Here is a 14,789-nt window from a genome sequence, read left to right as displayed (position 1 = left end):
CTGTCGAGAACCATGCCCTTCTAGGCCAGAATGGTAGAATCACAATTACTGTCACCCGATCATCTATTATTGAATTCGATAAGTCAAAGGGGGAACACATACCCCAGACAACAGTTCCAGTGTACTGAAAAAGTATCTACAGATATCTGGGGAAGATAGTATCTGGAGAATAATCTGTTTACCTTCTTGTTGAGGTGGCTACCATCAATACTAGATCTGGTTCTCTGAACTCTCTAACAATCTGCTGAAACACTTCGCCGTTCAGCTCCCATTCCCCTGGAAGAACTTTGTTTCTGCTCAGGAAAATCGGACAGCGTATTTTCTTTCCCCGGGACGTATACTGCAGTCAGTGAGAAGACATTTATTTCCACACAGGGCAGAATCTTTGAAATTACTGCCACCAGAGCCTGACTCCTGGTGCTGCCCTGGTGGTATAAATGAGACTCAGGTAATGTCTGAATATCCTCAGATGTCTCCCCCTGACCTTCTGAGGAAGTTCCTTGAACATTCAATCTGATGGCTCTCTACACTGCCTTGGCTTCTCTCCAATTGGAAGATCTCCGGCTATCTTCACTTGTCCAGACCCCTTGGATTGTCTGTTCGGCAAGATGAGCTCCCCAGCCAGAAGAGATTGCATCGGTCTTAACAACAAGGAAATGTGGCAAATGAAGGGACGTTGCTCTGTTTTCTATTTCTGGATTCATCCACAAATACAGAGACTTCTTTACTTGAACAATCAATCTGATGATAGTTTCTTTGCTGCAACCTATTTTTATGTACGGGAGAACGGGCCACTGGAAAATTCTTAATCTCCAATGAGCCCATGAAATAGTTCCTATAGTTGACATCATCATACCAAAGATTTGAAGGCATAACTTTAATGGCCTTATCTAAGATTTCCATTATTGTTTGAATAGTTACACACCTTTCTTTTGAAACAAGGACCGCAAACTTCACAGACTCTCTTAATACTCCTAGGAACTAGATAATCTGTGTAGGTATTAGGTGGCTTTTCTGGAAATGTATCACCAACACATGTATATATAGGACACCCAAATCATTTGCCACATATAAAGAATGTAATAAGAAATTAAAAAATACAATCAAGATGGCTAAATTAGAGACTGAATGTAAAATAGCGGCAGATAGCAAATCTAATCCCAAAAAATTCTACAGTTATATAAACGGGAAACAGTTAAGGAAGGAAAATATTGGCCCACTAAAAATAAGCAGGGTACCCTAGTAATCGAAGGAAAAGAGAAAACAGAATTATTCAATTAATTTTTTTGCTTTAGAAGGGAAGAATCTTCAAAAGATCTCCCACAGATTAAATGCTTGGCTTTTGATTGCTCCCAAACTGTATGTTTGAGTGAGGAAATCGTCAAAAATAGATTACAGAACCTAAATAGTAACAAATCTCCTGGCCTAGATTAAATACACCCGAGGGTACTAAAATAATTGAGTTCTGTCATAGCACTGCCATTATATCTGATATTCGAGGAATCAATAAACTCGGGGATGGTACCAACAGACTGGCACATAGCTGACGTAGTACCAATATGGAAGAAAGGTAGCAAAACTAACCCTGAAAATAATAGACCGGTCAGCCATACATCCATTGTGGGGCAAATATTACAAGGAATAATAAGAGATAGTATCCAAAATTTCTTAGAACAGGAGAAAGTGATAAGGCTCAGCATGGGTTCGTCAAAAAGAGATCATGTCAGACTAATTTAATTAGCTTCTATGAGGAAGTTAGTAGGGGGCTGGACTTAGTGAAATCTTTTGATTCAATACTTCTTGATTTTGCTAAAGCTTTTGACACGGTGCCGCAATTTAGGGTTAGGAGATAACATTTGTAATTGGATTAAAAACTGGTTGCACAATCAGGGACAGAAAGTGGTGGTAAATGGCATACATTCCAACTGGGGTAAGGTCCAAAGTGGAGTCCCGCAAGGTTCAATATTGGGACCCACCTTGTTTAATATATTCATTAATGATATTGGATGTGACATAGTCAGTAAAATTACAATATTTGCAGACGACACAAAATTTTGTAAAGAAATTAACTCAGTAGAAGATGTGGAAACACTTCAAAGCAACTTAAATAAACTGGAAAAATGGGCGGAAAGGTGGAAAATGCAGTTTAACGTTGAAAAATGTAAAGAAATTCATTATGGGAACAAAAATGAACAAGCAACTTCTAGGCTAAACGGAGTTATTATAGGAAATTCTGCTGTAGATAAGGACTTGGGGGTCATCATAGATGAAAAATTGGGTAATAGTGTACAATGCTCAAGTGCAGGAGCAAAAGCAAACCAGACACTGGCATGCATTAAAAGGGGTATGGATTCAAGGGATGCCAATGTCATAGTGCCTCTTTACAAGGCATTGGTGAGACCACACTTGGAATATTGTATTCAGTTCTGGGAACAGCACCTAAAAAGGACATCAATGGCAGGTATTCAATGCGGTTTGCGAGTGGTGACAGCGAGCAGGGCTTCCTGCTCGCTGTCACCACTCACCCTGACAGCATTCAACACAGCCTCCGCATCCGCCAATTCCCCCTCGCTCCGTTTTTTGGCGAGGGAGAATTGGCGGATGCAGCTCCAGAAGCAGCGAGACCCGCGGCTAAAAACTGAGTTTTCTGCAGCAGCCGCGGGTCTCGCTGTTTTGGGGAATTCTCGAGGATTTCCCCAGTACGTTGAATAGAGCGAGCGGCCGGCGCAGGGGTTAAACAGCGAGGATCGCTGATTTTCAGCAATCCTCGCTGTTTAACCCCCTCGCCGGCCGCTCGCTGCGGCATTGAATACCCCCAAATGAATTGGAACAGGTACAGAGAAGGGCGACTAAGCTAGTAAAAGGTCTTGAATCACTAGAATACAAAGATAGGTTAACTAGGCTGAATATGTTTTCACTGGAGAAATGGAGGTTGAGAGGTGATATGATTAGTATGTTCAAATACTGGATTTGGAATCATATGGAACTGCTAAATTATTTGTTCACTAACAGGCCTATACTTAGGACATGTGGGCATGTACTGAGGCTTGGAGAAAATAAATTCCTAATTAAGAAGAGGATTCTTCACCATTAGAGCAGTAAAATTCTGGAACTCCTTGCCAGTGGGGGTGATTACAGCAACTACTGTTAATGAATTTAAATCAAAACTGGATGCATTTTTGGCCACTAAGGGAATCCTATAGATATGACTTATTCAAGAAAGTAGTTACAAGTTAGATAGGTTGAACTCGATGGACTAACTTCTTTTTCCAGCCTTAATTACTATGTTACTATGTCTTCGCAGTAGGTTCACCACCAAATTTAGATCTCTTGCAAACTCTTTTCTTGAGGAAGACGCAATCAGAATTTTGTCTAGGTCTAGTCCAATACAGATGTGCCTTTTCTTCAGTACTGCAAGCAAAGTAATCAATAAATACTTTTGTAAAAATTTGTGGAGAGGTAGCCAGGCCAAAAGGCAGACAAGTAAACTGGAAGTGTTTCCCCATGACACCTGACAGGAACTTAATAGTAGGCATCCTTTAGGTCCAACAAGACCATGAAGTCCCCTATCTCAATTCCTGCTTAAATAGAAACAGGAGGCCTGGCCTATATCTCCTTGCTTATTTGTACTGCTGCCTGGATGATAATGGAAGCGTAAACCTATTTATTCTTTGAGGCAATCTGCGAGAGCATCTAGTTTGGATCCAAACAACAAAGATCCCTCAAATGGAAGAGTCGCTAATCTGTTTTTGGAATGGGCATCTGCCGACCAGGATGTCAGCTATAGAGCTCTTCTGGCTGTAACCCTGGCCGCCATGGATCTTGCTGCAAACGACACTACATCCAAAAAGGCCTTGCAGATGAACTTTTGAATAACTTCTACGTTTTTTTAACAAATATTGTTTCTCAATGCTCTAGCTACCGAAGGAATGGAGACTCCAGCTTTCAAAGATACAGCTGAGGAAAAATGCTACTTCCTGCATGACCCCTCCATTCTATCTATTGGATCCTTGAATGAAGCCCCATCTTGTAAGGGTACCTCTGCATCCACATAATCAACCCTAGGCAGGATTCACCAGTTCAGAAAGATTTCATCTTGCTTCGGGTCTCCTTACCTGCACCTCATGTCACTTGTCTGTCTGCCCCTCCCTCTAGATTGTAAGCTCCTTAGAGCAGGGTCCTCCTCCCTCCTGTTCTCACAGCACTCTTCTTGCCTTTCAATGACAGCTCTCTTAGTCACCTACAATCTATACCTGCATCTATTCTCATTCACTTCCCTATATCTCAGCTGTATTGTGAGATTTGTGCTGTTAATTGTCCTCTGTTTTTATATTTCTGTCACTTATGTCTAGTTCTGTATACCCTGTACTGTTATAATGTGTTCCATATCGTACATAAGGAACACATTATAACAGTACAGGGTATACAGAACTGCGTACCACTTGTGGCGCCTTATAAATAAAAATAATAATAATAGATATGGTCAATTCGGGCCACTTCCCCTGCCTCTTGTATAGGTCAGACCATTCTTTCGATATTAAGTCTTTCATAATCTTGCTGATCGGGAAATGTCAGGCCAATCTTCAAACAGTATGTCCTCACATTCACCAGGTGTAACTGGCTCATTGTAAATCCGTCTTATAAATACTTTTCAAAATACTTTCCACAGTATCAAAGTTACAGACGCTAACATCTTCCTTAATTTCACCCGATTCATCAATAGATATTTCTTTCACATCATCCCACAACTCATTCGAGGAGACTTCCTCCTCATAATTAAAACCAGTGCTGGATCTTTTATTCCCCAGAAATTCTGTGAATTCCTCTTTGGATACAAATAACCTTTTCATCCAATCCATTATGTCCAACAGGATTTTGGGCTGGTCAGGCACAGGTGCAGGACAAACTTCACATTTGTCACAAAGGGGGAAATTTACTAAGATGTGTATTCTACTTCACATGTAATGTTGATATGGGCAACCAATCTACTTCGTATTTATTTAGCACCCTAGAAGATAGTATCTGATTGATTGCCCATAGCAACATCACATGTGAAGTAGAATACACATCTTAGTAAATTTCTCCCATAGGGGCAGATGTATTAAGCCTTAACAAGAGATAAATTCAAGTGTGATAAGTTCAGCCAATCAGCTCCTTACTGACTTTTTTCAAACACAGCCTGTGACATGGCAGCTAGCAGGTGATTGGCTGGACGTTTATCTCTCGTTATCACACTTGTATTTATCTCTTGTTAAGGCTTAATACATCTGCCCCAGTGTATCTTATCCTGGGAACCAGAAAATATCTTAATGCAGGCCATAAGATTCCTATTAGTATACTTCTTTTTTTGACACTTTCTTCTTAGGAACTGTAGGATTAGCAGCCACACAAAAAAGTGATAATAAGCCTGTCATAATCATAAAAAACAAATGACTAAACCTCACAAATGTGACAGGGGCACTATCAGATTTATGGGGGGGGAAGGCAGATCCATGTTTCCACTAAGCAGCAAAACCCCTGCATATGCAAAAAAGGGGATTTTTGTAAGAACATACAGTTCGAACCCCTTTCTCTGAGTCCAGTCTGGTGACACAGCTTCACCTTGGGATGTAGGAGGGTCCGCAGGAGCCAAGGCACCTATAGCTGAAACTTTTCCTATGGCTGCAGGCTCCTCCCCTTCTGCATCCCATCATGCTTCAGTTCAATCTTAAAAAAGCACTCTAGGATACACAACTCAGTACAATGCCCAACATCTTATATGCACAATCATCTTACCATAACATGACACACATGCACGGCATGACTTACTGATCGTAGGGGAGGGATCGCTGTGTCACCGGACTGGACTCAGAGAAAGGGGTTAGAATGGTAAGTTTTTAGAAAAATCCCCTTTTCTCTTTCGTCCAATCCGGTGACACAGCTTCACCTTGGGACGTTCGCGAGCCGGTATTATGGGAGGGTACGCTCAGACTGGGAAGTTCTCATCACTGCCCGTACGAATTAAGCGTCCTACGACGCGAACTCATGGAACCTGTAAAATTTTGTAAAGGTGTGAACAGAGGACCAAGTGGCAGCCCTGCACAACTGCTCCGCTGTAGCCCCATGGTGCACAGCCCAGGAGGAAGCTAATGACCTGGTGGTATGTGCATTAATCCAAGAAGGAACAGGTCTACTCACCGTGGTATAAGCAAAGGCAATCACTGACCTAAGCCACCTGGCAATGGTCTGCTTAGAAGCAGGCCAACCTTTATTATGCACATCATAGAGAACCAACAACAGATCTGTTTAGCAGAAATCCTTTACCCTGTCCACGTAAATTCGCAAGGCGCGAACTACGTCCAACTTTTTAAATTTGTCCCTATTTTTGGCCCCTTCAGGAGGGGAAAATACCGGGAGTACAATCTCCTGGTTCAAATGAAATGAGGAAACCACTTTCGGCAAAAACTTATGTACTGTTCTAAGCACAGCCCTATCCTCATGAAAAATTAAATGCAGAAATTTAGAGGACAATGCTCTTAACTGAGAAACACGCCTTGCCGAAGCAATGGCTAACAAACTTAAGTTTCCAAGACACATATTTAAGGTCAGCTGACCTTAACGGTTCAAAAGGTCTCTGAAGTACAGACAGAACCAAAGAGAAGTCCCATGGCGCCACCAGCTGCCTATAAGGTGGTTTTAGCCTGGTAACACCCTGTAAAAAGGTCTGAACCTCAGGGAGAAAAGCTATCCTCTTCTGGAAGAAGATATATAAAGCAAAAAGCTGTACTTTCAAAGAATGTAAACTCAGCCCTGATGAGAAACCATCCTGTAAGAACTCCAATAATCTGGATACCTTGAATCTGGAGGTGTGCACTTTCTGACGCTCACACCACCTGATGTAAATCTTCCATACATAATTTGCAGCGGAGACTGGCTTACGAGCCCTAAGCATAGTCTGAATCACCGCATCAGAGAAACCATTCTTTTTTAATAAGGTGGTCTCATAAGCCAGGCCGTCAAACTGAGCCGAGCAAGGTCCTGGTAAAGCAGGTCCTTAGCAGGTCCTGACGAAGAGAAAGAGGACAAGACTCCACTGATAGCCTCAGAATGTCCGAATACCACAACCTCTTGGGCCAGTTCGGTGCTATCAGAATGGTTTGCACCTGCTGAGACCTCACTCATTTCAACACTTTCGGTATCATTGGGAACGGAGGGAAGATATATACCAGATGAAACTGCCACTGAACAGTCATGGCATCCACCACCCAGGCGGTTGGGTCCCTGGTCCTGGAACAGAACTTCGGAACCTGACAGTTGTTCCTGGATGCCATTAAGTCCACCTCTGGGAGCCCCCAGAGAGTCACAAGTTCCTGGAATACCTCCGGATGCAAGCACCATTCCCCCTCCAGCAGATCCTCCCTACTGAGGAAATCCGCCTCTACATTTCGGATCCCTGGAATGAAGACAGCAAACAGAACCGGAATGTTGTTCTCTGCCCAGGTAAGGATCCGTGAGACTTCCTGCATTGCCTCCTGCCGCGAGTCCCGCCCTGATGATTCAGGTAAGCCACAGCCGTGGCATTGTCTGACTGCACTCGGATAGGAAGGCCTTTCAAACTCTCCTCTGCCTGCTGAAGAGAGTCTTCCAAACTGCATGAAGCTCCAATATAATTATTGGGAGTCTAGATTCCTGCTTTGACCAAAGACCCTGCAACCGATGGTGAAGGGCAACTGCCCCCAAACCCGAGACTCAGTCCCAAGAACGAAGGGACCGCCCTAGCTGCAACGTCTCTATGTCCGTCCACCAAAGTAAAGACTCCTTTGTCTCCTGAGAAAGAAGCAAACTTTCCTGTTTCATGGTCTTTGCGTTTCCTGACCAGCAAGATAGAATGTTCCATTGCAAAATTCTGCAATGAAACCTGGCAAATTGAAGCCTCTCAAAAGTCGCCACCATCTTGCCTGAAGGCCTGTGAGCCTGCAGTAACAGAAGGACTAAATGACAGATGTCCTTTGCTTTGGATTCTGTTAGGAAAACCTTGTGTTAATGGGTGTCCAGTATTACTCCCAGAAAAAGCAATCTCTGAGATGGAATTAAATGGGATTTGGACATATAAAAACTGCATTCCTATGGACAGGTTTTCCACCAACTTGGTCTCCAACTCTGCTTTGAATAGCAGGTAGTCTAAGTATGGGATGATCACTATCCCCCTGAGTCTCAGTGACGCAGCCATTACTGCCATCACCTTTGTAAATACCCTTGGCGCTGTGGCCAAACCAAAGGGTAAAGCCTGGAACTGTAACTGAGGGGTGAATTTATGAAGCTTGGAGAAGTGTTATCTATCCCCATAAAGAACGTTATGAGCAAGGTGATAATGGTTCAGCCAATCAGCTCTTACCTGTCAATTTACATATTGTAGCTGATTGGCTGAACCATTATCACCTTGCTCATAACGTTCTTTATGGGGATAGATAACACTTCTCCAAGCTTCATAAATTCACCCCTGAGTCTCCCATATCGCGAAGCGAAGAAGAGACTGATGTTCCTTGAATATTGGTCTGTGTAGATATGCATCCTGGATATCCACGGATGCTAAAAATTCCCCTGGCTCTATGCTGTGAAGCGCTGAGCGTAGAGACTCCATTCGGAAATGATCCACCCATAGATGTTGATTTAGGGATTTGAAAATTAGAATGGGTCTGACTGACCCGTCTGGTTTGGGCACCAAGAAGAGTATCGAATAAAAATCTTTCTTGTGTTCTTCCTGAGGGACCGGGACCACAACGCCCTTCTCCCTGAGAGACTAGGCCGCTTCCAGAAGAACCGTGCATGCCCTGGCCTCTTGTGGTAAAGGGGTTGGCAGAAATCTCTTTGGAGGATTCCCCCTGAGATTTATCCGGTAACCTGTAGAGACAATGGACAGAACACACTGGTCGGATGATGGAAGATTCCATCTGTCCCGATACTGCAGGAGGCGACCCCCACTCTGAGACCAGAACGGTGAGCCTGTACCCAGTCATGCGAAGGATTTATCCTCTCCTTTTGACACATGCTTCTTACTGAAGGCCCCAAATCTGGATCGGGCAGCCTTACCTCTACCTGCCGGGAATCTACCTCTTCCTGCCTGTCCTTTACTGGATGCTCCCCCACGAAAGGAGGAGCGAAAAGTAGGCTTAAACGCCCCAAAATTAGAGCCTGAGGTCTTAGCGGTGATAGGCAAGAAGGTACTTTTACCCCCCGTGGCCTGTTTTATAATGGCTTCTAATTCAGAGCCAAAAAGCAATCCCCTTTGAACTCTAGCGTTTCCAGGGCTTTCTAAGATTCACTGTCAGCGTCCCAGGCCTTTAGCCAAAGGGCTCACCTTGCTGACACAGAAGTGGTGGAAACCTTGGACGCCATCTTGACACCTTCCTCCCCAGCCTCAGTGATGCCACATACCTGAGTTTCTCTGCCAGGAAAAATGCCTCAGAATCAGGCCGCAGCTGATCAGCCAATGCCTCAGCCCATTTAATCATAGCCTTCGCTACCCAAGCTGGACAATAATGGGGCGGAGTGTAAATCCCACTCCCTCAAAAACAGCTTATAGGCATCCTTACATTTTTTTATCCACCGGATCCTTAAAAGCTGCACTACTGTACCTTGGACTGGTAATGCTGTGGCCTTGGACAGTCTAGCCACCGGTGCATCCACCAACGGGACTTTCTCCTACATTTTTACATGCACTTTGGGCATGGAATACATATTTGCATATCTCTTGGACATAGACACCTTTTTTTCAGGTACTTTCCAAGCCTCCCCTAACAATGAGACCATACCAGGGTCTGAAGGGAAAGTAACAGCTTCTCTGCGCATTCTCTTAAAAATGCACTGAGCCTGAATCTTATCCTCCTCCGACAAGTCCAACGCCTGTCTAACAGCCAGGATAAGCTCCTCAATGCCCGGGACAGAAGCCTAAGCCTCTTCTCTATGGTCACCAGACAATTTGTCTGCCCACACACCCTCATCATCTGAATCATCCAATAACATAGGTGCAACTGAAGGCTGTCTAGAGGATTTAGGACTATCAGGGCTTTTGCCAACTTTTCCATGAGTGCATTCATTTTATGCACCCCCTGCGCAGTGTCCTGAATGACCTGCATTAATACGGAGTCCCCTTGTGCAGGAGCAATGGATCACTGGGAGGAAAACCTAGGACCAGGAGACCTGATTAAACTGTCCCTCTGTCTATTTAGAGCCTCAACCAGGGCATTCATAGACCTCCCCAAGGCTGCAGCCCACGCTGGCTCTTGTTCAGACCCCTGGGCATGTGTATTGCCAGGCACAGACTTACAAGCAGGGCAAGGTTCCCCTTGGTCCATCTGTTCACATGAATATTTAACCACCCCTTCCACCCCCCCCTCTACAGCAACAGCCTCATCTCCTGTGTCAGTCATGAATAACCCACAGTGCAAAATGTTAGGCAAGGTACAAAACAGTCTATACTGGTGTACTTAGCTGTCTGCTTGCTGTTCTTCTCAGCTTCAGCAGGGGTAGCGCTTCAGGAGACTTCCAAACTTGCGTGCAGCAACAGGATTCGCCAGCTTCAGCTCACACTGTGGAGAGAAAATGGCGCCCGCACACAAGAAGGAAGGGACCAAGTCCCTGCTTCAGCGGGGTGGGAAGCCTGAATTGGTGCCCTTTTCCCCCTTTAGCCGCTCCCACATCGTCTCATCACCTCCTTGTGCCTCCCCCTGCTGAGATCACTTGGAGTCGTCCGTTCAGGCTGTAAGCCCTTCCAAGATGGCGGCCGCCATCACCCCTTGCCAAACTGTAGGCCTGCAGTAACAATAAAACCAGCAGACGGATGTCCCTTGCTTTAGACTCTGGGAGGAATAACCGGTGTAAATGGGTGTCCAGGATTACTCCCAAGAACAGCAATCTCGGTGAGGGAATCAAATGGGACTTGGGCAGATTGAGCACCCATCCCATGTCCTGCAAGAACTGTGACGCCACTGTTAGATGTTCCTCTCAACCTGAGTGACGCTGCCATGACAGCCATCACCTTCGTGAATACTCTCGGTGCTGTTGCCAGACCAAAGCGTAGAGCCTGGAACTGTAAATGAGTCTCCATTATCGCAAAGCGAAGAAAGGACTGATGTTCTTTGCATATGGGTAAATGCAGATATGCATCCTGAATATCCACGGATGCCAAAAAATCCCTAGGCTCTATGCTGCCATGCACTGAGCGCAGGGACTCCATGCGGAAGTGATCCACCCAAAAGGTGTTGATTTAAAGACTTTAAATTTAGTATAGGTCTGACAGAACCGTCTGGTTTGGGCACCAAGAAAAGGAGTGAATAAAAACCTTTCTTACGTTCCTCCTGAGGAACTGGGACCACAACCCCCTTCACCCTGAGAGCCAATGCCGCCCCCAAAAGGGCCGTGTGCAAACTGGCTTCCCTTGGCAAAGAGGTTGGGAGAAATCTCTGCGGAGGATCCCCCCTGAGATTTATCCGATAACCTCTTGAGACAATTGAAAGAACCCAAGGGTCTGAGGTTGGATCATTCCACTTGTCCCAAAACTGCAGAAGGCGACCCCCCACTCTGAGAGCAGAATGGGGAGCCTCCACCCCATCATGCAGAGGATTTAGCCTCTCCTTTTGACACCTGCTTCTTACCAAAGGCCCCAAACCTGGATTTGGAGGCTTTTCCTTTACCTGCTGGAAATCTACCTCTTCCCATCTGTACTTTGCTGGATGCTCCCCCTCGAAAGGAAGAGCGAAAGGCAGGTTTAAACACTCCAAACTTTGATCCTGAAGCTTTTGCTGTCGTAGGAAGAAACTTATTTTTCCCCCCTGTGGCTTGCTTTGACTCCAGTTCAAAACCAAAAAGCAACTCCCCTTTAAATGCCAAAGTCTCAAGGGCTTTCTTTGATTCGCTGTCTGCATCCCAGGCCATAAGCCAGAGGGCTCGCCTTGCAGACACAGACGTGGCGGATACCTTAGATGCCATCTTTGCGCCTTCTTCCCCAGCCTCAGTGATGTATTCTGCTGCACATCTGAGTTTTTCTGCTAGGATAAAAGCCTCGGAATCAGGCCGCAGCTGATCTCCCAAAGCCTCAGCCCACTCAATCATAGCTTTAGCTACCAAAGCTGAGGCAATAATGGGGCGGAGTGTATAGCCCACTCCCTCAAAAACTGCTTTAAGGCATCCTTCCACTTTCTTATCTACTGGGTCCTTAAAGGCTGCACCATCCTGAACTGGCAATGCTGTAGCTTTTGACAATCTAGCCACAGGAGCGTCTACCAATGGGACTTTCTCCCACAAACGTCACATGCTCCTCGGGAATGGGGTCCATATTTGCAAACCTCTTGGACATAGTCACTTTTTTATCAGGAACTTTCCAAGCTTCCCCTAACAAGGAGACCATACCTTCATCCGAAGGAAAAGTCACAGAATATCTACGCATTCTTTTGAATACACAATGAGCCTTGTCAAGAATACACCTTGTCCTCCTCAGACAAGTCCAATGCCTGTTTAACGGCCAGGATTAAATCCTCAATGCCCGGGACAGAAGCATCAGCCTCTTCCCTTTGGTCCCAATTTAAGTCATCTGCACACACACCATAATCATCAGAATCTAAGGATAACAGAGGAGGTGTTTCTGAAGGCCACCTGGAGGAAGGACTCTCAGGAGGTTTTGCAAACTTTTCCATAAGAGAATTCATCTTATGGATCCCCTGTGCAGGGTCCTGTATGACCTGCAATAACATGGGGTCCCCTTGTGAAGGAGCAATGGATCCCATAGAAGTCTGAGAGGAGGAACTAGGGGCAGGATACTTTAAGTTATCCTTCTGCCTATTAAGAGCCTCAGTCAAGGCATTCATAGACCTCTCTAACGCAGCAACCCACGCAGGTTCTTGTAGCTCAGCTCTCTGGGCTTGCGCATCACTGGGCACAGTATCACAAGCAGGGCAAAGGTCCCCTTGATCCATCTGTTCACATGTTAATTTTACCCAGCAAAATCTGCAGTCCAATAACATGCCCCGCCCTCTCCCCCCTCCCCCCCACAGCAGCAGCATCATCATCATCACGCGTGTCAGTCATTTTTAACCCATGGTGCACAATGTCAGGCAAAGCAATGTATACAGTGTACTTATCTGTCTGCTTGCTATCAGTGACCTCAGCGTCAGCTGGGATAGCGCTTTTCAGGAGAAACTGCACCCTGTGTACTTTGAAGAAAAACAGCCAGGCTTCAGCTCCGCAGTACGGAGAGAAATGGCGCCAGCACACAGAGTAGGAAGAGACCAAGTATCTGCTTCAGCGGGGTATGAAGCTAAAATTGGAGCCTTTCCCCCTTTAGCCGCTCCCACAAGTGTTTCTCCTCACCTCCAGTGCCTCCCCTTCACTATGGGATCACTTGGAGTCGTACAGCTGCGCTGGACACCTGTAATAGACATCACCTCCCTAGTGGGATTTCAGTCTATAAACCCTTCCAAGATGACGCCCGCTATCGCGGGAGGTCCTTGCCCCACGATCACCTTCTAAGCAAGGAGCCGGTTCCGGACGCTTCCAGGGCCCAGGCAAACCTCAGCAAAGCAGAGGTTAAGCACTGTGCAGTGGATGCAGACAGCCCACCCCTGCACACAGAGCGCTGACAGAACGCGCTTCTGTCAGCCTCTGCTGCGCTCTCAGTGTGAAAAGCCTGCACTAAAGAACTAAGTTAATAAAACAATAAAAACCTAGCTATTCTAGTCAATAATCCAAGAAAAAAAGCCAGCTGCAGCAGTAGCCGATCAGCATAGCACACACTCCTGTGGGCACCTAAAACGAACTGAAGCATGATGAAATGCAGTAGGGAGGAGCCTGCGTCCAGAGGAAAGCTTTCAGCATAGGTGCCTTGGTTCCTGCAGACCCTCCTACATCCCAAGGTAGCGGTGTCACAAGGATGGACGAAAGAGAAATAGCAGTTTACCGGGAGTCTGGGTCAACACCGCGATTTTCCTGCATGTCAGCCTCCCAGCACCTTGTGCTGCATTTTACTCTTACTGAAAAAATTAGACTTATCCACATAAGAGGCACACTTACTTCACAGCCTGAACAGGACTCACCGCTGGCCACGCTTACAGGAATATAATATGGGCAGAAACCTTCTCAGACCACACTCCCATGCTGCTTCCCCCAGAGTGACCCCTGCATAATAAGCTAGGTACTGATTAACAAAAGCCAACACTGCCTACATCTAACTAAACTAGGAGACAGAAAAAAAAAAAAAAACGACAAGGAGGAAGGGGAAGAGCGGGGCTTTATACCCAGGGAAACAAAACTGTCTAAGAGAACAATATGAAATCCCAAGGTCTTGGCTGCCATGGGGATTATAGAAGAAAGCGCAAAATATGACTTATGCCAGCCATACATCTACAGATCGATTGTCTGATTGGGCTGGTTGGAACAAAATCCGAGCGCAAACAGTTGACCATTTGCTTTGAAACGCTGGAAAACTGCCAAACTGCCATTCATATACTACCAGGTTTTTGTTCCAACCAGCCCTATCTCACAATCGATCTGATGGCCAGCTTAACGGTCATTATCTGGCTATCCAATTAGAGCTCCTTTTTTATGCTTATGCTTCAGTTACCACATAATCCACTATAATTGTGGTAGGTTGTATGGTTTTATAAATCAGTAAATCTGGATTGGCTACTTTATTCTTCCCATACATTTCTTCTGCAAGAAAAAAAAAATTGAATTCCAATTTTTCACGCAAGAATTTACCTGTTTTCATGCAAAAGCATACAGGATCTGGGATAAATTCCCAGATCCACGGGTTTTCA

General features: G+C 45.4%; 1 protein-coding gene across 2 annotated transcripts in view; it reads right to left on the bottom strand.

The window, feature by feature from the left end:
• ATF6 (activating transcription factor 6) overlaps positions 1 to 14,789 on the bottom strand; it is a 243,267-nt gene that overhangs the window by 189,221 nt on the left and 39,257 nt on the right. The gene's annotated exons all lie outside the window — the stretch shown is intronic.

The sequence above is a fragment of the Crinia signifera genome, chromosome 8 (assembly GCF_055691185.1).
Source record: "Crinia signifera chromosome 8, ASM5569118v1, whole genome shotgun sequence".
Classification (NCBI taxonomy): domain Eukaryota; kingdom Metazoa; phylum Chordata; class Amphibia; order Anura; family Myobatrachidae; genus Crinia; species Crinia signifera.
The sequence above is the reverse complement of the archived record's forward strand: the minus strand, read 5'-3'. Positions and strand labels throughout refer to the sequence as shown.